Raw genomic sequence first — 23,018 nt, forward strand, 5'->3', positions numbered from 1 at the left:
TTAAAACACCAGTCAAAAATCACGTCTGTTTCTGATGTCTGTTTTTTAAATATCCTCCTGAAGCAATGGACATAAAAGTCATACCTTATTTGATACACCGCTATCGACTAAAATTTTAAAGAGTGTTCTTATAGCCCTTATTGATAAGGGGCTATCGATCAAGCTATATTTGAATGAAACATAATTATATATAAATGATATGTAATGCAAACCGAATTAAGTCTCATGTCAGGCAGGAAGAATGAAATTTTATTCGGTGATTGTTCCTCAAAACAAGTGAAACTTCCATTTCTGTCAGTGACCTTTCATATACGTATGAGTATTTTTATCATTAGCTTTCTAATTATTTCTATAAATAAAAGCTCAACTACGTGACGCAACATCAGCTTTGTATTTACTTTTTGAGACTCATGTATTACATCACAACCGATGTTCCAGGAGTTGCAATGGAAGAATAGCACTTGTACCTTGTTTCCAAGAGCTGCTCATGCGACTGCATTCCTGAGACATTTAAAAGGGTCTATTTATTAATATTAGAGTTTTGCAGCAAAATTAATTACATATTCAAACAATGCTGTTGTCTGTGGTAACACATTTAGATTGTTTTAAAATTATACTTCAGTGCCACTTTCTTTTCATGTCCAGATATCAAAGGTAGAAGAAATGCCTTATATTGCAGAGAAGCCACGCTGTCCCATGTGGCTTGCACCTGTGGCTTTGTAGTCCTACATTTAATCACAGTATATAGGAGCAGTCTTTTTCGTGTTGCAGTACACAGACAGTTTTCAGACTGTGCTTCTCAGTGCGCAGGTATTGTATGCAGAGCTGAAAATGAGAAGACAGTTTTAATCTGTAAACAAAACAAAACCCACAAAGTTCAGTTTGACAGTCAATTCCGTGACAGTCAATATTTCAGCCTGTTGTTACAAAACTAAGCCATTATGCCATACCGAAGCCTAAAGTTGTTGAAAACTGAATTCCTTTCAGATGTTTGCAAGGCAATAAAATGCATGTTCTGAATAACATCAACAAGACTGCATCTTGTGCGGGTAATTGAGATCTGACTTTACTTAGATTTGTTGATTTACTGTGAAAATTCAATGCTCAATATACATCAGGATTTTCCATTTCTTATACGTGTTGATGTGGCCTACTGGCAACATTACTTTGTGTCACAAAAAATATAGTCTTGGTCCTGCAACTCTTAGCCATGTGCATTGTCCCTAGGCATAGTTCCACATGGGTCCATTAGGAGAAAAAAAAAAAAAAAAGATTTACAGGGGTAAGGAACGCAAGGTCAGACCCCTAGGGAACATTTAAGGTCTTCTAACAGTATCTGAAATTCAGCCTGCCCTTCTTACTTGCCAACAGCTTGATGTTCAGTATCTAGACAAGATTTTCGTCTGCCGCGTTTGGAAAGAGCAGACTAGATCTGCATATTTGTGATACCGAGGGAAAATCTACATTTACGCCTTGTAGGAGGTACTAGGTATTTGACGCCTGCATCCCAGCAATTTGAGAAAGGTAGCATTAGCCACAGGGGCTCACAGGCTGCACTCCAGCAGACGTGAAGCTGATACAGCACCGCGGGACAGACAAGACACAGGACTAACTTAACTGTTTCTGCAACACTGTCATCCTCAACTGATCGCTCCTCTAGCTGAGGGCGGGAGTGTCAGTTTGCTATCAAGCCCACAGGCGGAAGAGCATGTAATTGCATTGGCCCCAAAGCAACCTGGCTGAGAGACAGTGACTTAAAAAGTCATAATATCCCTCACGGACTCTCCATTGTGCTGGACAGAAATGAGATGACATATATCTGCACCTGGGGTGATATATGAGCCAAGAAACATCAATGTCATTATGCCATCAGGTATGCTGCTGAATTATGCTTCTGCTCATTCTTCATCTTCATCCATCTCTTACCACTTGACTGCACAAAATGGGTTCTTATTCGTTCCCCGGAGCTCACTCATCCCTGTGTACAGAAAGCTATAATAACTCCTGAGCTTGAAAGAAGAACAGAGTGACCTAATCCTCCCCACACTTTTAGCCTGAAATGCAGAAAAGGTCTTTATTTTGCACATAGCAAGGCACAGCCATTTGTTAATGAAGAGCAATGCACATTTCTCTCCTACCCCTTCCTCAAAAGCAGCTTATGTGTTTCTCCACGTTCTTAACTAAGAAATAATTGCCACACAAGAGAAAATGTTGAAAAATACAGTCTCAGAAGAGCTTTCAGAAATGCTGATCTACAAGAGGTAGTAAGTTTAACTTTCACTATGTTGTACTGAAATGATGAGAATGATTTTAACTTAGAGTTGTGAAAATTAATATTAAGTTCCTTCTATATAAACTAACAGGAAAAATGATAGTATGGAACTTAAAGATTAATAGGGGTCTAATTTCTGAATCAATATTGCAAATTCTGATAGCAGAGCCAGCTCCTTCTTTCTCCAAAAAACCCAATAATCAGCAAACCAATAGCACCATTAGGTGCAACAAAGCATACCCAAGATTTGTCTGGCTGGTTTACTTAGATCTCTTCTTGTTTGCCAGGAGACACACAACTTCACCACAGCATGAAACACCATCACCTTTTAAGAGAAAAACCTGAAATACGAAACAGATATTACTAATGGAGACCTAACAAGATGTCCAAGCCAATAGTATTTTAAACGATGTTTGAAAGTTACAGAGCACAATAAGAGCACATGGCATAGAAGAAAAGTGGAAGACAGTCCTAAGAGCATTCGTTAAGTGTTTATAGGCCCCTGAAAAGGCATAGGCACTCTGTCTAGGGAAGCGAGCGTAGTATAAAAACTCAAAAATTCAGGGTAGCTCCACTGATCTTTTAATCTCTTCATCCCTCTATGAAAACAAAACTAAACCAGAAAATAAAATACCGATCTTTGGCCTGCTGTGCTTCTCTCGGGGCCGCACTGCTGGTTTTTGCTGATCAGCAGCCCAAAATGCAGACCTGAGAGAGCAGCCCTGATGATGCTGGGAGGTCGCCTGTCCCTAAAAGCCCCCAAAGTGGGAAGCCCACTGGTCTGCGCTTGTGTCTCTCCAGCCCAGAAAAGCATCCTCCTCTCAGCTCACAGAAATATCTCTCAGCAGCTGACAAATTTGTGCTAGCAGACCAAAATAACTCTGCAGGGGAAGTTTACAAGCACTTGCTGGTATGTATAAATAAAAGTTGCTCTTTCCAAATTTACCCAGGGTATGCACCTTTCACATATCCTTGGGCCCACCCGTAACTGCAGTTTTCCAAAACACTGCAGTGTAGAGCAGAGATTAAATTTAACTGTGTTAGAAAAACGCCTGGAGTTGGCATAAGAAAAGAGTGGTGATTTTATGCATAAGACACGGGACAAGGTCTGGGAAGGGCAAGGGCTGGCTCAGCAGCAGACAGTTTGCAACCTCGTGCAAAGTGTTTGCACCTCAAGTCCTCACCTTTGTAAAGCAGTTCTGTCAGCTCTGTCTGCCTGTCTGTCTCTCCCTCTTGCTGTTCAGACTGCAGCTTCCTCAGACCAATTTCTCCCACGCTGTATGTAAAAAGATGCAATCTGCAGTTAATATGCATTATCTGATGGAACTAGATATTTATTGTAGTGAGTTAAAATGAGACTATGATTTTCTTCTATGTAAACAGGATCACAAGAGTACCTCCTGATTTGGGTCTACTCATTTAATTCCTGTGAACCAGACTCACTTTGACCCATCTGCGTCATGAACATTCCTGTCTGGATGAACTTCAACTTTATTTGGAGAAACCTAAATCTTTATTTTACTTTTTCAAGAAAATAACCTAATTTGAGGTCTTACATAGCTTACATTGGCCATGGAAACAAAACATCAGGAAATTAGTATTTTGGATGATGGAAAAACTCTCAGAGAGAATTTAATGTGATAGGGGAATGAGAAAAGCAGAAAAACTATCAAAGTTCTATTATGCTGGAGATGCAATTCAGGTAACATATTGAGGGAAGTGAGGGCAAAAAGATAGTAGAAACATTACACTTTGAAAACCTCATAGGCTGAAACACAAAGCGCTTGCTTTCATTTGCGGTTAAAATTCACCCAAGTGTCTAAAGTAAACATGGGCAAAAATTGCCTTCATCCCCACCCACCAAAGTATTTTGTATTGCAGAACAATCCCTGAGCAGGTCTGCAGGGGAGGAAAGGGGAAGACGTAGGAGCAGCCAGGTCTGACCTTTCATTCCTTTTGCCCAAGAACCCCGTGGCTCTTTCCTCTCTTGTTACTGCTATGCATTTCTGCTGCTGCCAGGAGGAGCGGCATTGTTGTTCTCCGCAGTTAGTCAGTTATTTATGGAACATGGCTTTCTTCCTAATTTATAGCAGTTTCTCACAGAATACCTGGCTAGCAACCTGCTTATTCTTGCTCATATCCTTTTTTTTTATATAGTCTCTTGCAATAAACGTAAACAGACAAACACTATAATTTTTAATATCAATTTAGAGATTTAATTCCAAGAAAAGTAAAAGATAAGGAGTGACAGCTTGGTGTTACTGAACTCAGGAGAAAACCTGCATTCTTATTCTTGAAGTTCACACAACCCAGGTCAGAAGAGATCAACTAGTCCGCGGGCATGCGGCTCATGGGACATTTAGTGTAGCTCATGAAAGCACAGTAAAAATGACCTTACCTAAGTATCTCCAAGTGTTAACACAGTCCCCCCTTGTGTCCTCCAGGCCCTTTCTGTCCTCCAGAAGCACAGTAGATGTGGTTTTAGTTTTAGTTGCATCTCTGTGAAATATAAAAATGTCTGAAGTTTGAGAAGAGGCTTTACCCTTTGCACCAAGGGTTTTTTGTTAGATGGGGTGGTGTTTCAGCATGGACTTGGCCTTAGAACTCTTGCAGTCATCGGTAAAATCTTCCCCAAGTAGGTCCATTCATTTCTGTAGGGCCATTTATAAAACAAATTACTATGCATACAAGGTAATAAGGTAGCATTAATGACAACTGCTCCCTGCAGATAAATAGTGCCTGAAGGCTAAGAAACCTGGTGGAAGCATTGCTCACTTGAATAAAGAACAAAGTTTGTATTTAAAGTGTGAACATTTTGTTTGTTTATTCAAGTAGTATTTGATCTAACCATGACAACAATAAACCATTTTAATTCTATTTTTCCAGCACTCCAGAGCCACGGTTTGCAAAAAGAAAAATGACTTATTGTTTTAGCAGTCATCCCTATTTCCCTTTTCTTGTGATGTCTGGTTAGTACCCATGGATCACTGCTGAGTGAATCTTACAAGAGGTGCAAGTGAATAATCCTTCATTCATTATCAGTTCCTAGGCAAATAGTTTCTTTACCTGTTGCTTTTTTTAAACAGTCAACAAAATTGTCATGGAGTCTCGGAGAATAATGACTTAGCACCAGCAAAGCATGTTCTGTGTTACAGTACAATAAGCCGTTCATATCACTGCTTCAAATCCAATTTTTAAAAAGAAACAAAACTTTGCATGCCACAGAATCAACGGGAAAATGGTAAGTGTTCAGTCATTAAAACTTCATTTGGTATTCATTGTAACAGCGTTAATCATAATATATTCATTTGGCATTCATGTGGCTGTCACATGTAAGAGTTCAATTATAATGCACACTAGCTAACGAGCATATAAAGTGTTACTGAATCAACATTACTGTGCAACATTTTTTTATTTGCATTATTCATATGCTTCAGGTTTAAAAATCTACTACCAACAAGCTGTTAAAAAGCAGCAATGTATTATAAAAGACACATTTTGGAGGCCTTGTTTCTGAAATCTGTTCAACTGTCTGTCTAAGCAAGGGCTTATGTAGCCTCTGTCACTGTAGTACCCAAGTACCTGGAGAGTTGCCCGTGGTTTTCACACATGCCTAAAACCATACTGTTAAAATGCGGTCCTATTATTTTCAACATGGGCAGTACTGCACAACATATGAGTCCAGATGGATTAAGGCAATTAACTTCCCATCATTTCAGTGGGAACATCTAAACGCTTTTGAGGAGCTGAGCGCTGGTCTTCAGAGGAGGGAGTGCCTCCTTGTGATCAACACACTGGGTATCACAGAGGCTTAATGAGACTGTTGCAAAGGTGAAGCATCCGCAATGGTTAAGGGCTCTGTCAAGTTGTGAAGCATACTGGTAACTTCCACTTTTAGGAAAAAGTTTAGCAGGGTCTTGGACCCTGAGGGATAAATGAGAGGAAAAGGCTGAGAAAACGATAAGAAATCCCTTTGCAAAAATGTTGACTTTGGGAACTGTCTTCCTACCCAGCTCAAGCTGGAGTTGTATTGCACCACCCCCCATCACCACAGGCAAGCAACAGACCCCCCCAAAATAAAAAATTAATTGTTCTCAGGAAACCACAGAGTAAGCAGGCAATCAAGGTCATTTAAAAAGATTGAACAAACGTGGCAGGGAAAGTTTGCTTGTTTACCCAAGGCTGATTTTCACGTCAAGGACCCCTGACCTGCAAATGCTCATGCTCAGGAGCAGCGTTTGTGTCCACGCGGTGCCAGGAGCTCAAGTACCTGACTCAAACTTTAAGTGAGGCACAGATTTTAATTTATGAATGCAAATTGTTTCAAGTTATCTTTCTAGTTTCGAAGAAGCCCAGGCTGTGCAGAAATCACTGTAATTTTGGAGATCTGCAAATACAAACCAGAGAATGGATGGAACAGCACCTTTGAAAGGAAAAAAAAAAATGAAGTGCACATGTGCTTTTCCACTATCCTTTAAAACATCACTGCTTTCTAGGCACCTGCAGCTTTCCAGCCACTTTGTGTGCATTGCTTTATACAAGATCTGCAACTCATAATTTTTTTCATTGTTTGCTTTTTTCAAGGTACATTCAATTACCCTCATTCTTTTCACTTGTGTCCTACATACCTTCTTCCTAAAGTGTTCCTGTGTCACACTTAATTCCTACATTTTGAAAAGAAGAAAACTGGATTCACACTCATCTTTCCTTGGTGAGACAAGAAGGGGAGTAGCCTTAGTTTACAGAATAATTCCTGTTTCAGGTAACTTTCCAAGTCAGTTCACACTGAGCTTTTGATGTGGATCCACTGAAAGTCCCCGTTTCAGAATTTGTGCAGAAATTCTGAAAAGTCAGCAAATTCTCAGCAACGATATCAAGTATTTCAAAGCATATTGTGCATTTCCTTAAATCCTTTTAATACATCCACCCTTTCCACTAAACTCTGCAGCACTAAATTGTTTGAAGTTAGCAGAACAAGATTTTGCTCCAGGTATTTAAACAGCCTAAATAGTCTAGAATTAAGTCTACATAAGCAACTACTCTACGTAATTAGATCATTTTCTTGTTGTCTGAGCTGAAAACTGTTAAAACAATGTAAAATTAATAAAAGCTTGTAATTGACTACAAGTGTGATTTTGTAACTGGCTCAAATGTAGTAACTTAAAATGGATGCAAGAAACATTACTTCATTTATATCAGACAGGGGTTTTTTTCTCCATCACAGTTACCAGGCTCCCAGCTGTGTTTGCTTAAGCATTGAAACTTATTTGGGGCTAGTAACTAGCTAAATGACAATATTTCTTGTTTGTTAGACCTTAGAAGAAGCATAATGAGAAGAGGAAATCTTTATCAGGCAGAATTATCGAAGCCTTGCCTTCTTCAATGTAATACAAATATTTGCATGCAATTGAAGAGAATGAAAACAGAGAAAAGCATGCAAACATAGATTAAAAAATGAGACTATAAATAAGATACAGTAGTAAGAGAGAGAGATACAGAAAGTTAGAGGGCTAAGACATCTTGTTTTCAAAATGAGAGTCCCACATCAAGGGAGAGTCAAAACTGCATCTACGATATCTCTTTTCAATCTCTAGTATATACAGCACATCTACTGCAATTTTAAAATAAGGATCGGATATAAAAATTGCCAATATAAGAGGCTGCTTTGGGTGTATTTTAAAGTAATTTGAGGCTAGTTTTTTTATCACTTAACCTCCCCTGCAAAATTATCAGCATACAAAATCTGAGATCTCTCTGAATTCCTGCTGTCTGGCGAGATGATAAGACTAGAGACAGCTGGAACTGCCAAAGCAGAAGTACTGCTGTTTTTTCTTGAGGACCCCAAAGCTGTTTCCTTACAGCAGCTGAAATATTGATCACAAATTAGATATACCAGGTGAATATCACCCGTAATGTGCAAATGTAGGTGGTGGGCTTTAAATAAATGAATCCTTACTGCGTCTACTAAATCTCTTGCTTTTTTCTAAATATACTGCTTTCTTGGAAAACATTTCCCTTTTCACATCAGTGATTCTATTGCCAGGTTCTATCTGCTAATCAGCTGTAATTCAATTTTTGTGAAAATACTCAGCTTCTTAAATTCTCTGCTCAGCAGACATGCATTTGTTTCTGGGTTTTTCTAAAAATTAGAAAAGTGTTTTAAGGTACTGAACGAGAATGCAAATATAGCTGTTAGCATTTTTAAATGTTTTCTTCTAATCACATAACTGCAAGAGCGTCCATATAACCAAATGCTACTCCCAAGTCAGCAGTCACACCTGTGATCTGCGTGACTAGTCTATTACTTACAGATTGTTATTTGCTCTAAATGCAACTCTTTTCTTATGATGTTATCAATTACCGCTTTTTGTACCTTCAGTGCTTTTAGTACCTTCAGTGCTTCTAGTATAGGACAAATGACTCATTTGGTAAGCGTTAAATACAGGAAAGTAAAGCTGGGTCATAATATCCTATGCTGATGGTTCATGCTAGAAAAGCGTATGCAGCATGTGATATAAGCTTCAGCGCAGCAGGGGTTTAGGCTTTATCGACAAGCCTGAAAACATTATCTCATAAATTCTTTGCACAGAATTCCCTAGTAATCAAGGAGTTTGAGCATCCTATGTATTTTTTTAAATGAAATATGCATATTGCCAATTGAAAATAATGAATGTTATGATTGGGAGAAATGTATCACTTGTATGTACTTCAAGCCTCCAGCCAAACCCTTTCATTAAAGAAGATTCATTTCAGGCTAAATATAAAAGAACTTGGAGTCTCTTTTAGGTAGAATTCTCCATTTTGTGCTTTCTGATAGCAATAAAAACTACATTGCCATTTGCTTGAATATAAAATATGTTTAAACAGAACATAAATGCACAGTGAAGTCCACCTCAGATGACAGCAACTCTATTTAAGGATGTAGAACGATAGAAGCAGGGCTTTAAAGTATTATGTCCATGCTGACCGTTTGATTATATGATTTTACAAAGTCCAAGTTTGCAAAGAGTCAAAGGCCTAGCACCTGGCCCAGCTCTCATCTGACTCCCCAGTGGATCCAAGGCAAGGTGACACACCAATGCTCTTAGAACAGCCCTGGCTAACCCACCTTGAGTCCCCTGAAACCCCATAGTGCGTGCAACACCAAACCTCTTTAAGAATAAACGCCTTTTCCGTGTCTGCCCATCGCTGACATCACTACAAGATCTGCCAACATAAGGACAGTCAGATGCTGAGCATTCACAGCTACACCCAGGACCTGTCCGTCCACCCTGCAGACAAGAGTAGTCTGAGTCCTTTGCTAAGCAGCAGCAGAAGCTCACCTTTTGTTCTTTTCTGTATTTCTGAGCTCTCCCAAAACTGATGATTGATCTGGGGTCTGTGTTCAATTAGTTTGCATTATAAGAGATAATTTCATCTGCCAGGTATTGACCTGCGCAATATAGGCATGTACATTCAAACTAGTTGGCCGGATGCCCTTTACAGTCAATGGAAATAAGTAAGCTTAATTCATCTTACACTAAATTAGGACATATAAATCACTGCCGCCAAATCACCAAACACCTCAGAGGACAGTGACGCAAAGAACATGTTTAATTTTCTAATAAGCTTTGCTATTTACCTGTTCTCTACATAAATTGCTATGTCTTTTTCCTTGTAACATTATTCTTCGTTCACTAATACATTATCCCCTTATGTCTTTATTCTCTGTCCATTATAGGAATCTTTCAATAACAATAAGATTCTTTGGATGATACAGTAAAAAATGAACACTGCCAATGTCCACTCTCATTTTCATTAAATGATCTATGCCTTTTTATAGATCTTATTCTTCATATGTCCTTTGTGTAATGGTGAGCAACAGCTTTCTTAACTTCTCATGCAATACAGCTTTCATTTATATTGTATTCATTCAAATTTTCCTTGTCTATAGGGAACATGCTACATCCATCTAATACATTTCAGGGGTCTATTGCTTCTGCATAGAGAATCAGGACAAAGAACTAGAAAAGAAGAACTTACTGTACACACTTAGACAGTTCTTTGAGAGTCTGTTTGCCTCCATAGACTGGAATCACTCTTGGAGAGACCTGGGTTCATCTGAGAGCTAAGTACATTTAATTTCCTATAAAATTGGGATGATTGTACTGCCTTCCTTCTTTAGGTGAGGACAATAATGTTTTACTCAATATTAAATAATTTCAAATGTGCTCTATCAGCTGAAAAACATAAGCTTAAAACTCCAACTCTCTGGTTCCAAGGAGAGGGTGAAATTGTACTTCAAAAGGCAATAATATTGCAAATTTCAAAACATTTGAAAGGTCTGTGAAGAAGGTACAAATGCAAGTCAAATTCTGCCATGTTGTCTTTGTCCCAAGGAAAACAGATCTAAATTGCCAAGATTAACTGATGTAGAATAATTCTCTAATGATAAAAGTGTCCAAGACTGTCAGGAAGAACCTCCAAACAGGTGCTGCTGAGCATGAATTCACTACAAAAACAAGTGAACATATAGCACAACTCTGTCAGACTGCAACTCTAAGGGACATAATGCCTGAAGCCAGTGTATTCAACCCATTTATTCACTGCTCTCTACTATGAAATGAACTGTCAGGTGTCTGGAGATAGGACAAGAGGAAATGGCCTCAAGTTGAGGCAAGGGAGATTTAGGTTAGATATTAGGAAAAATTTTTTTACTGAGAGGGTTGTCAGGCATTGGAACATGCTGCCCAGGGAAGTGGTTGAGTCACCATCCCTGGAGGTATTCAAAAAGCGAGTGGACAGGGTACTCCAGGGCATGGTTTAGGGGGCTGGTTAATGGTTGGACTCGATGATCTTGAAGGTCTTTTCCAACCGAAATGATTCTATGATTCTATGAACTAATCAAGACTGGATGCAGTCAGTACCACGCAGTGGCAGAACCGTTGCATTCAACTAAAACAGTCTTTTGGACCTTTTCTGCATTCATATGTTATGTGGCACAGTCTTCATGTTCTTCTGTACTGAAAGCAGCTACTTCTGCTTGCTTTCTTTGTCTACTGGAGTAACATGTAATGACCCACACAATTCTGGAATATATCATAGATGTCAGTGGTTACAATTTGAGCAAATATTAATATTTAAAATGCAATCTACAAAATATCAATTTTAATTAGTACATTTGACATATTAAAAATCAATACTTAAGTAGTGAAAGATTCTGCTGTTTAGGCTGCACTCCACATGGATGATCATTTCTAAATTAAGAGATGCAAATTTAATCAATAGATTTAAAACTTTACATCACTTGAGGCACTTGAATTGCTTCTAATCAGCCTAGTAGAGTGAAAGCATCATTTAATTGTTGTTTTTTCCCCCCTCTTTGAAAGACAAACCTACCTTCAGGCTGGATTTTGCTCAGAATAAGCTATATTAACTACAACTTTTGCTCTTCTTTGTTATTCTTAGCAATTAAAAGTGTATTTAAAATGTCGAGAAAACAAACAGTTTAAAATCCCAGATGTCATTTCATCATTTAAGAAACTTTAGCAGAATCAAATTCTTAACTTGGATTTTAAAAAATAAAATTGGTAGAAGGTAATTTTCACATTGTAATTCTTTTAAAAAAATATTTTGTTGCTGATGTGAAATCAGCCTTTATGTTGTTTACTCTGCTTACTTTCCAGAATTATTAAAAAAATTGCTCATTTTGTGAAACGGGCTGTATATAATTCTCATGCTTTGGTAACTGATACTATGAACCGCAAATTATTGAAAGTTACGATTCCTTCTTTTTTTTCCCCATTTTTAATTTTATAGTCTACATGTTAACAAAGTTGTCATGGCCATCTGTCAAAATATCTGCAAGATACCTTGACATACAGTTCATGCTAAATTTTAGCCTTGAAATAAATTTTATTTTTTCAGAATGTTCATCAACAACTTGCTGAATTTACTTCTGCGAAAAGGGCAAGAAAGGCTGAAGACCTAGTTTTACATTTTTACATGAAAAGCCACACTGACATTGATAGAACTACTCACATACTTGATGATTCTTTACATCTGGAATCAGTATGAATTTTTCCATTGTATTTTCTAGGACTATATCTGCACAGTAATTATTATATATGCAGTTGAAAATATCAAAAGCATTTCAGATCAATATATCCTGAAGATTTTCAGGCTAAATCTTTTGATAGCATGCATAAAGCCTGTATTTCCTTTAAAATGGACAGGTGCCAGTTATAATGGAGAGGAATATGGCCGTTTTATCCTTTTTTCTTAAAGCTATCTGTTGGTAGTGCTGCATGGAAAACACCATACTTACAAATGGAGCAGAGCAACTTCTTCATAAAATTTGGTATGCCAGTACCTAGTTATTTGGCATGGAAAAGTATTGCAATTACATAAAGAAATTGGTTGACAAAGTGCTTAGTTATTCATCCAGTTTTCCTGTAAGCCACCAGAACTACATAAATAATTATAACCTGAAGTTACTAGTAGCGTGACTTCAGTAAAAAGTATGCTTCTGAATCATAGGCAACACAATATTTAGACATTTGCATTATCTGAACTGGGCCAGCAATCTTTTCTTTCCACATATTTCAAGGAGAAAAATCCTACGACACACGCTTAAAAAAATCCCTGGGCATCACAACCGAATCACTCTTGTATTCTATGATACAGATGAGTCACTCCAGCAGGAGTTTCCAGGGCAAAATATTTTTGGACACAGGAGGGAAGCAGAGGTAATATTTCATCTCTGAATTGTGCACAGACTGTGCACTGCAGTTGCATGGTTTCAGCATTGCGAGCACTGTGGCTTCCTAGAAGATCTGAGATAAAAACAGCCACAGATTTCCGACACTGAAGTCTTCATGAAGCAAACAGCATTAGTTACTTTGCGGTGTTGTGAGGACATTCAGTAGCATATTCAGTACTACCAATGTCTCAGTGTAAGGGAAACTGTGAGTATAAACTCACAGGTTGGTGTGAAGATAATGTCCTTTCTGTACATGCAAACCCAGTTTGGATTCTGACTGAAAAATTGAGTTCTGTCCTATTTTCCTATTCAATACAGCATGCCAAGGACAGTTAGGGTTTAGGGAGTCCAACGCTGTCCTTTTAATGAAATGTTCTATCAAACTGAGTACCTACAAGTCCCACTAGACTATGGAAATCTTGGCTGAACAACTCATAGGTGTACTGGAATCTGGCAAATTTATTCCCTCAAACCCAGACCTCTTGGCTGTCAGCAGTTAGGTGGGAAAAAAAAAAAAATCCATACCAACATATTTCTGCTTTCCCGTGCAAGAAACTGTATCGACCAACCCTTATTTAACGAAAGTTGCTAGCATTACTAGAGATCTAGCAAGCAGCTTTGAAAGGAAAGGCTAGGGCTGCAACTAAAAAGCGTGCAGCAGCTATTTTCACATGCAGCAAACTCTCAGACCTTTTCTTCTTATGCTACCAAATGGGATCTACTTCCTGTACCATCTTCCAACATCCTTTGACAAGGGTGACAAAACACTGCCCAAGTGCTGGTGTGAAACCCACCCCCTTCCCTTCTCCTCTACTTACAGACATTATGTAGAGTGCTTGCACATACAGGTCTTGTCACCCACGTTCAGAGAGGGACACAGGAGGAGAAAATCCAAACAAAACTGAAAAGGAAAGCACAGAAAGATCTGAACTTTCAATTTGATTCAATTCTTTTCTGTCAAGATATTATTCTTCACCTACGACCGTCAACTGTTCTTGGAAACCCCAAGTCACAGCCCAGCTCTTGCAATGTGGAGTATGACTTGCAGTGTGTTTAGGTTTTTCCATGGTGTCCATAATGCTGCAGAGATTACTTTTAACGTAATGGCTTTTAATTGTTTTTAAGGTCTGAAATGGTCATCTGGCTTGCAAATGTCTTCTTTCATCATCCATTTGACTAAAGTGCTTCCCCGTGAAACATTCTTTGTTCTCTTTTTTTGCCTAGGTTTCATAGGCATTCTGTAAGAACTAGGAAATTTCCAAATTGCCATGTAATTCAAAAGGATCATCATTCTTTCCAAAAAGGTGATGTATTACGGTGTAAAAATCCATACTGCTTTTATTTTCTTATAATTTGCAACTTGTATGCAATAGTTAAAATTAGGCAGCATCCGATATCGTATTTGCTAATAGAAGGATCATTCAATACTATCTCTAAAATCTTAACAGCTGTGTTCAGGAATCTATATATTGTCCAAAACTGGCAACCTATGTGCTTTTCACTGATTTTGTGGAGACTAAAATGTCAGTTATTTATTTATTTTACTAGATAATGTATGAGCAATCAGTTATCCTTTGACCTCAGATCCCCCGGGCACTTCCCATCTGTCAGACATTTCTGTAACTACACATGTTCTTTCCCTACATTGGTCTAATGCACTAGGCTTGTACACATCCCTTACAACCAAAAAGCTGAAATAAAAACAGAAAAGTGCCACATCCAAAAAACTCACCTCCGTTTTCCCTGTTCCTCTCTAAACTCCAGGGAGTCATTGCTTTGACTCTCCATTTGAGCTTCATAATATTATATATATTTGAGACCATCATACGTTCTTTCTTCAGTGTGAGTGAAAGCTTGAACTCTGTTCACTATGGCAAAAACATCTTTACGTTGAGGCAGGACCTCAAAGTATCTCCTGTGACTCTCTGTGGCAGACCCATCACAAACATGAGCCCTAAGGGTTGTTTATTTTCCTCTCCTTAATTCTTTGAGTAGGTAATTTTAATGAAATACAGAGTAACTGGACCTCTTTAAAAGGCTAAATGGGGAGCTTCCTGGAAATGTTTTCCTTGTGTATTTACACAGGATCATCTAAAGTATAAATATAGTTCCTGGATAGTTAGCTCACGTTGTAATGAATTTAATACAGTGGCTCAGATTCACAGTTGACATAAATGTTTTGCAAATATAGGGCCATTAAAGTCAATGACGCTAAGTCAATTTACACCAGTTAAGGGTATGACAGTGTGTACAGAAGATTTTGTTCACTGGCATAATCATCCTGGCTTTTACAGCTTCATGGGGTGAAGGAGCTTTTAATATGATAGTCGCCCTTCCCATGAGAAGGATGTCTTCTCAGATACAGAGGAAACGTATGGGAGAAAGGAGAGGAACTCATTAAAAAGTCTGATTATAATAACAGTAGTGTTGAAAACATCTGCGTTATAATAACTTATTGGTGGATGCCTCCATTTTCTAGGTATGTGGGTGGCTGACTTGGACTGCATCACCTATTAGAGATGCACAGTGGTAGCCTTGATTTGTTTTATATTTCTATTTTGCCACAACTCATAGCCATTAAAATAATTGTGCATCTCGTTCAAGCACACACACGTTTTAAAAAGTTCTCTCCCACCTGTTGCAAAGCAATAGCACACCACCCTGGGAAGAAATCACAATCATAGCTACCTGAGGGCAGGCTATGTAAAGAGAGGAAATTTGGGTCTCATGTACAAGTGTGGCTTTGGCTGACTCAAACCAAGAAAAACCTCTAGGAATTATGTCTTTATTTGTATTTTTGAGGGGGTTCGTTGTTTTCCCCCAGATCACTTGCCTTTCATTTTTGTGATTCATTGGTGAGGAGCTAACAGTGTCCGAGGCACGGGCCTGAAAGGAGATGTGACATTTTTCCTTTGCTGGGCAGTTGAGAACACTTATAAGTTTGCTGCTCATTTGTGCAATACATCCTTCCAATTTGGAAAGTAGTTCTCTGTAAGCAGAGAGCATTAACAGGCAAGTAAAATTGCCCTTTTCCAGTTATTCTAAACAGTTTAAAGTTTTCATTATTATTATTATTTGGTTTTCGCTACTGAACTCCCTCCTCTAATCCCCATCTATGCAGAACACATGCCTTAATAGCAAGGGTCTGACACCTGACAGACACTTCTTAAATATATAAAGTTTACATATACAGCCTCTTTTTCTGATTTATTTCCTCATGATGCTCACTTCACCTAGTCCGGTTGTCGTGGCCTCTACCTATTTCACAGATTCCAGGTGAGTTTTCAGACTAAAAAATAGCAAAAGTTACCTGACAGACTCCCCCCTTTATTTTTAATATAAAAATATTGAAATAATACAACAACTGAAAAATAAAAGTTCACTGCTTATTAAGAACTTTTATCCCATTACCAAAACAAACCCTTATTTTATTCATTAAAGGCTTTCCTGATACTTTAAAAATTAGAAAAGAATGTTTTAGGAAGTTAAGGTTACTTTGTTTTGTTATTTATTCTAAAAGAAAAAGATCTAGAAACTATTTCTATATGGTTGTAAACCTATTTGCTCAATCTGTGCTGGGAAAGGTGGTGGCACAGTTTTGGTATAAATGATAGCAGTAAGTACTCGTTCCTTCAGAATCACTTTCATACCTTTTCTGAATTTTACGGGAGCCTAATAAGACTTCATAGAGGCGTTTACATTTTCCTGTTGGGAGAACATGAAATATTTTTAGTCTTGAACATGAAGGGAAGGAAAGCAAAAACCTACTCACGACACTGATTAAAAAAGAGAATCCTCTAAGATTTGCTCATTTTCCTTAGAAGACTCAAATTAAAAGTGTTTTTTTAATCAGAGGGAGTACTGTAATGAGTCTAAAATACCAGAAAAGGAGTTCTGATGTAGTTATATTGTGAGAAATAATGGTCCTTCTTGCAGAGAGAATATTCCACTTAATATACAGACTTTTTAAGTTTATCAGTGAGAAAGTTATGTAATGCTACAAGGCACATGCACCAGTTTCAGTATGCATTTTTCAACCTGCCATTTAAAGCACAGATTGGTACATAGCTACTCAGTTTTTACTCATTGCTCCAGGATGCAACTACATTTCCCTTGATATACTTGGATAATAAAACAGTTGGTGGTAATTATCTTAATGATTTCAGTATGAAGATTAGTAACCCTTGTAATTTTTATCCTTGCTAGTATAAATCAGTTTACAAGGGCTCAAAGTACCTGTTAAGCTACCAAAGCAGTGTACACATTTTCAGTACTCAAATTAACCTCTGACTTTAGAACAGGAATACTTTCGTATAAAAAGTGAAGCCTCTCTACTTTTTGAATGGGAGGCATTAGTAATTGAAGTACTAGTTGGGAACAGACTCTGGATTTAATGCCCTTGTTCCAGAAGGCAGAAAGAATGAGGAAAAAAAAATTCTACCTTTCAAAAGGAAATTCAGATACAAATGATCTGGAAAAAAAATAATTTTCCTTTGTTTTAAAGAATATTCATACTTTGGAATTATCATAATTATTGTAGGATTACATTATGTGTATTTTATATATACTATATATAACACAGTAATACTATGTATATAATATGTAATGATTTATTAATCTGAGTCAATGAAGACCCTCAATTTAAAACAGTTCAAAGGCACTTACTTAACCTGAAATGCATGTTGCAGCCCATCTTTATTCTGTAAATCAGTAAAATACATTCTGCTGCAGTGTGAGGTTAAGGAACCCTGTAACCTGAACACACAAACACATTCTGCAGTGACACTAAGAGTCACTTGTGTAGTCCTAATCTGTTTATAAAAAATTCCATTAAGGAATTACTCTCGCATGTATGAGCATTGAAATACAATATATACACATTTGCACAGATGAAGATTGCAAAGCAGCCAAACGCTACTTTAAAAAGACTGGTAGATACATATTTTTCATTAGCTCAATTTTCTATTTAACTTGTGTACTTTCCACTTACATAGCAAATAATTAGTCCGGGTGTCTTATCTAGAAACTCCTTTAAATATGAAAAGACAGTTCCAATCTATGATTTTCCAGCACAAATCAAGAATCAGGGTGTAGACTGTCTAACAAGAAGTCTCCAATTGGAAAGAAAAGTTTGAGTTAACATTTAGATTTTCATCCACTACTAGATGTAAAACTGGTAACAGCTTATGTCTTACAAGTTTCCTTAGCTTGTCCTTGAATCCAAGCGACACACTTGATTTGTTGGTAACCAAGGAACAGCCTGAAAGACATTATTTTATTCTTGTCAAAATTAATTTTCCTTGTAATATCTCAAAGATGAGATTACCAATGCATAAATATAATTTTTATTGTTTTCATTGTTTTTATTGGTTTTCGTCCTGTCAACATTCATTGGCTATTACAGGTCTAAGAGTAACCACACAAATTTGTCTACAAAATAATTTTCAGCAACGTTGCCTTTGTTCTTTTTCATTTTCTGCTTTACTTAGTTTTTACTAGTTTTCATTTGTCTATAATGTATCTTTTATTCACTATTCATGACATAAAAACAAAATGGGGGAAACTCTCTTCTTATTTCTTGCTATATTCTCAGTTTCTGTGTGCAGTTTTTGAGAACCATCTGCTTAGATAAGACTTCACCACCTTCTCCCATCCATCCCTGTCATAATAAAATATTGACAGAAACAATTTCTTCTGGGAAAATAGGAAGTTGATAGATAAGTGAAAGCTCTGCTTGGTTTTTCATTAAAGTCCTGATGTACTCTCACAACCTGGGTTGTATTTATTTATATGATCATCTGAAGTTGTAAAAAATTAAAAGGTAAAGCTCCAACCCTAACACTGGATTTCGCAATGGGATTCAGACTATATCTAATATTCACAAATTACTGTGGAGCTTTTGCAAATAGCAAGTAGCATGTCAGATGAAAACCTCTAGGTAGTGTAAATCTTACGTAAATCTTATGTAGTGTAAGAGGAGGCTCTTTAGCGGCAATTAAAGGGGACAAATGACAGCATTGCCCACACCCAGGTTTATGTAAATGAAAAAAAATTCATAAGGCAGCCAGGTCTTACATAACTTAAGTATTTCTAAAATAGTGTCATTTTTGACCTGTTAGGGCTGCAGGCAGAGGAGCAGGCCAGTGACTCTCCCTGGCCTGAAGTTTAACGAACAGGGCGGACACAGAAAACTGCAGGACGTGACGTGAGAAATGGCTGCACAGGAGAGAGACAGAGAGACAAGCAAAACACCTATGGGGATGGCACCGTGAGGGGTGAGGGATTTTGCAGGTGATTAAGGGCCAAGTAGGGCAGAAACACCCAAACTTCACAGGCATTCAGAGGGGAGCACTGGGGTTTTCTGGGGAGTCGAGCTTTGCAAAGCCAATACCACTGAGGTACCTGGGTCAGCAATACCAAATATTGCCAAGATTACCTAGGTAACTATCAGAAACACCAAATTTGGGTATGGATGTAGCAAGCTAGGACCAGCGGGGAAAAGAGCATGGTGTGTAAACGCCGTGGCAGGGGCGACCAGGGCGGGTGCACCTTCCCTGGCCCTGGGGTCCCCGGCAGCGTTTGTCCCAGCTCAGACAACATCAGCAGCTACTCACCGCCGATAACCTTCTCCCTTCTTCCTCAGTGTTCAAGGAATAATACCCACAAGAGGAAACACGTAGCTGGAGAGACCTTGTTTTGTAAAAGTCTTCCTTTGCACGACCAGTTAGAAATTCTCAGGGATCTGATTTGTCTCTGTTTGTTTTGCTGGGTGGCTTTGACATCTGCATGCCATGATCCAACTTTTGATGTTCTAATGACTTTGGCTGGAATGATCCTCAACAGTTTTGTAGTAGGTATACCAACCCTTAGTTGATATTCTCTACTCAAGGATCATATATCTTCCCATAGCTATAAGACGACTCTGGCAACTCACACACCATTGACTATTATCTTGGCCGTGACCCCAGGTCCTTCTCCGAGTGGTGTGGTTCCAGGATATCATCTCACACCTTGCAAGCGTGCCTTACTTTCTTTGTCCTCAACCTTGCAATCTTGCATTTGGCCATTTTAAAAAATGAGCATTTTTTCCAAAAGAAACACCTTAGAAAGCAAATTAGACCAGTCTATATATATAAGCTATCTTCATAATTACTTACTGTTCAATCAGCTCTAGTGTCATTTGTACATTTTCTCAGTAATAAGTCCATATATTTTCTTCCAGATTTTTTGCTGATGTATCTAATAGCACTGGAACAAGTCGGTAAGGATTCTCATTAGAAACATCCCCAGCGGATGATGATATAATATTAGATAAAGTACTTTTTGCCACCTACTTTAGCAGTGTCACTGAGCACCTTAGTCTTTTAAGGTTGTTTCTATTAACCCTGTCTCCAACTTCTAAGAGGTGCTGAATTTAAGAGAAAAAACTCAGGTATAAGAATCTACCAATAATTAGGATATTTAAATGGCTAATAGGAAACCTAAGACTCCTTACAAATCATTTTTAAACTTGGAAGCTGATGTTAATCAGAGGAACTTAGTGAAAAAAAATTGATTAAATTGATTAGCAAGAATCAGATGGGGATGATGCTAACAGACTTAACTTGTAAGGCACATAGCTGCATACCAGTTTCATAAAATCAGGGATAGAATTAAATTGGCTTCTCTTGTAGCCCTTGTTCCTGAGAAAGAGGAGAAGAGGTGGCAGAGAAATAAAGGAAGAATCAAGAAAGACAGACAAATTGGCTGTAGCTATTTTACAAGATTTGATAAGAAAGCTGGATCAACTCTCAATTTCCCCTGTATCCTTTGTCCTTCTCGTTTAAGAAGGTACCACTAAAGCACCGAGATGGCCTAATTTGTAATTAATGGCTCTTGGTGGCATAAAATAAATAGATATTTCTGTTTTACTGGACATTCCAGGGTAGAAATGTAAACAAATATGGGTGCTACTAATTGACTAATTAAAATCTTAATTCCTGGAGTTTTGTGTAGTGCTATTGAATATGATTTTTAACTGGATGCTAGTTACTTTAAAAACCTTTCAGTTACACTCCACCAATAAGTTCACAATACAAATAGATGTTAAGGCCAAAATTATTATTTGATCACATCCTCAAATATTAATATACAAGAAAACTGTTCTGCTATTATTCTAGGAAAATAAAACATTGGTATAGTGTTTATAGAAATGACAAAGTTTTAAAATTTTCCCATGCAACATAAGTAATGCATCTTCAGGGAAGTGTTTAACAATTCTCGAAGTCTCTTCCAAAGATTAACTCACAAGCTCTGAAACAGTAGTGTTCAAGAACATAGATAAAAGTATATAATAAAATGCTTAATCACTGTTTTGAGTGCAAACCTGAAGGCAGCTTTTAGTGTGGAAATCCTCGTGCCTTTCCATTAAATTTTCCGTCTTCTGAGCAGGTGGGGGAAGGGAGGAGGAATGATTATTACTGATTTAATTAAGCTACTAAGATTACTGGTCCAGTCCATCGGGAAATGACAACTTTGAGATTGCGAATTGGATGTAATCATCTCACCTCATTACTATTTTTGTCATGAAAATAAATTAATTTTGTATATTTTCTGTTCTCATTACTCTACTTGCCATAAGAGGGAACTATCAAAATTCTAATAATACCTGATGTACTTTGGTAATTATGGTACTATGCTGCACAAGTTTGACATTTTCAACCCTGCGCTTGATTTGCTGGCTATTCCACTCCTCCCTGTCAGGTTAATAAAGGCTGTAAATATGGAATCAGCTAGGTAATTTTCTACAAAATGCAATTGCCCCATTTTATCCCTTTCCAGTTTTCAACTATAGTTTGGGGGAGGGAGCAACCAGAAAATTAAGCTGAACTGCACTTTAAGGTATCAGAATTTTTTCTGTGCACTGAAGTAAATTATATAATAAATGTGAAATAATATTGCTGGATATCAAGTTTACATTCAAATCCAAAGATTAAGCTCTTTTTCTGGAAGTAAGCAGGTTCTGCTAATGAAATCTAACCACAATTGCATGGGTTACAATCAAATAAATGTTTTTGTGTGTTTCCATAAAGAAACATCATTTCGGTTGATTAGAGACAACATCTTGGATAGCAAAATTTCCATCAAAAGCAAAAAAGAAAATCAGAAGCTTCAAAATAGAAAGTTCTATACTGCTCTGACATTATGCTCCAGTCTCCTGTTCCTGGGCAAAATAACTAAAAAGTGGGAACATCAATTTTTAAAAAAGCTCCCTGAGTGTCTTGGAGTACAGCCCAAACCAGAGAACGGCAGCAACTTAGGTACACTTAGAAGAAAAACCTTGTGTCCACGGACAAGGGAAACCCACCTTCCTTACTCCTAGCCCGACACGTCTGCTGTACCGCTGTATCGCTGCTGCGGTGTGGCTGGTACGGCTGCTCTCTGGCCAGCTGCCTGTACGCTTCCTCGTCTTCCCCATCCTCGTAGGTGGAAGCCAGTTGCTGCCAGTGTGAGGGTGACAACGGGACTGGTCGTGCCTGGGCGTCCCGCAGAGTAATCTCTAGCAAACCGCTAATGCTCACAGTTGTGTGGTGGGAGCACTGGAACCGGTCATATGCACTTTGCATCACTTTCTCCAAAACCAGCGGGAGACCCATGGTATGTATCTCTTTGTCTTTTCTAAAGGCTTTTGTTCCACGGGCCACATTATTCACCCTCTTCTTTGTGGACCTGTGGCAGAGAAAAGGACACGAGACCGACTGGTTTAGCTGTCAGCAGCATTCCAGTAACACGCTGCTATATACTACTCATTTTCAGATGAGGCAATCATTAAACCTTCTTGAAATCAGAAGACCTCTTAGCTTGTGTATGAAGGAAAGAACAACTAACACAGAACTGAGAAAGGACCAAAATTATGCTAGGTAGAAGAATTTCTTCAAAAAGATAGCCACCTTTTCCTCCAACAATGGCAAAATCTGCCACTTCAGTAAGTGATGCAAAGTTATACTTGAATGGTAGACTTTTCCA

At 38.0% G+C, this 23,018-nt stretch overlaps 1 long non-coding RNA gene across 3 annotated transcripts; it reads right to left on the bottom strand.

The window, feature by feature from the left end:
• Positions 1-216: 216 nt before the first annotated feature.
• Positions 217-22,718, bottom strand: LOC128154569 (uncharacterized). 3 transcript variants are annotated; one of them, XR_008239375.1, is made up of 6 exons: positions 22,360-22,718; positions 13,832-13,914; positions 4,671-4,771; positions 3,457-3,548; positions 2,513-2,613; positions 217-1,978 (listed from the first exon to the last, which is right to left on the bottom strand). It is a non-coding gene; the product is annotated as an uncharacterized LOC128154569 (long non-coding RNA). The 3 variants fall into 3 exon arrangements; XR_008239378.1 differs by lacking the exons at positions 13,832-13,914; positions 22,360-22,718 and having other exon boundaries at positions 217-850; positions 1,826-1,978; positions 4,671-5,006; XR_008239374.1 differs by lacking the exons at positions 13,832-13,914; positions 22,360-22,718 and having other exon boundaries at positions 4,671-5,006.
• Positions 22,719-23,018: the final 300 nt, after the last annotated feature.

This window comes from Harpia harpyja, chromosome 2 (assembly GCF_026419915.1).
Source record: "Harpia harpyja isolate bHarHar1 chromosome 2, bHarHar1 primary haplotype, whole genome shotgun sequence".
Taxonomy (NCBI): domain Eukaryota; kingdom Metazoa; phylum Chordata; class Aves; order Accipitriformes; family Accipitridae; genus Harpia; species Harpia harpyja.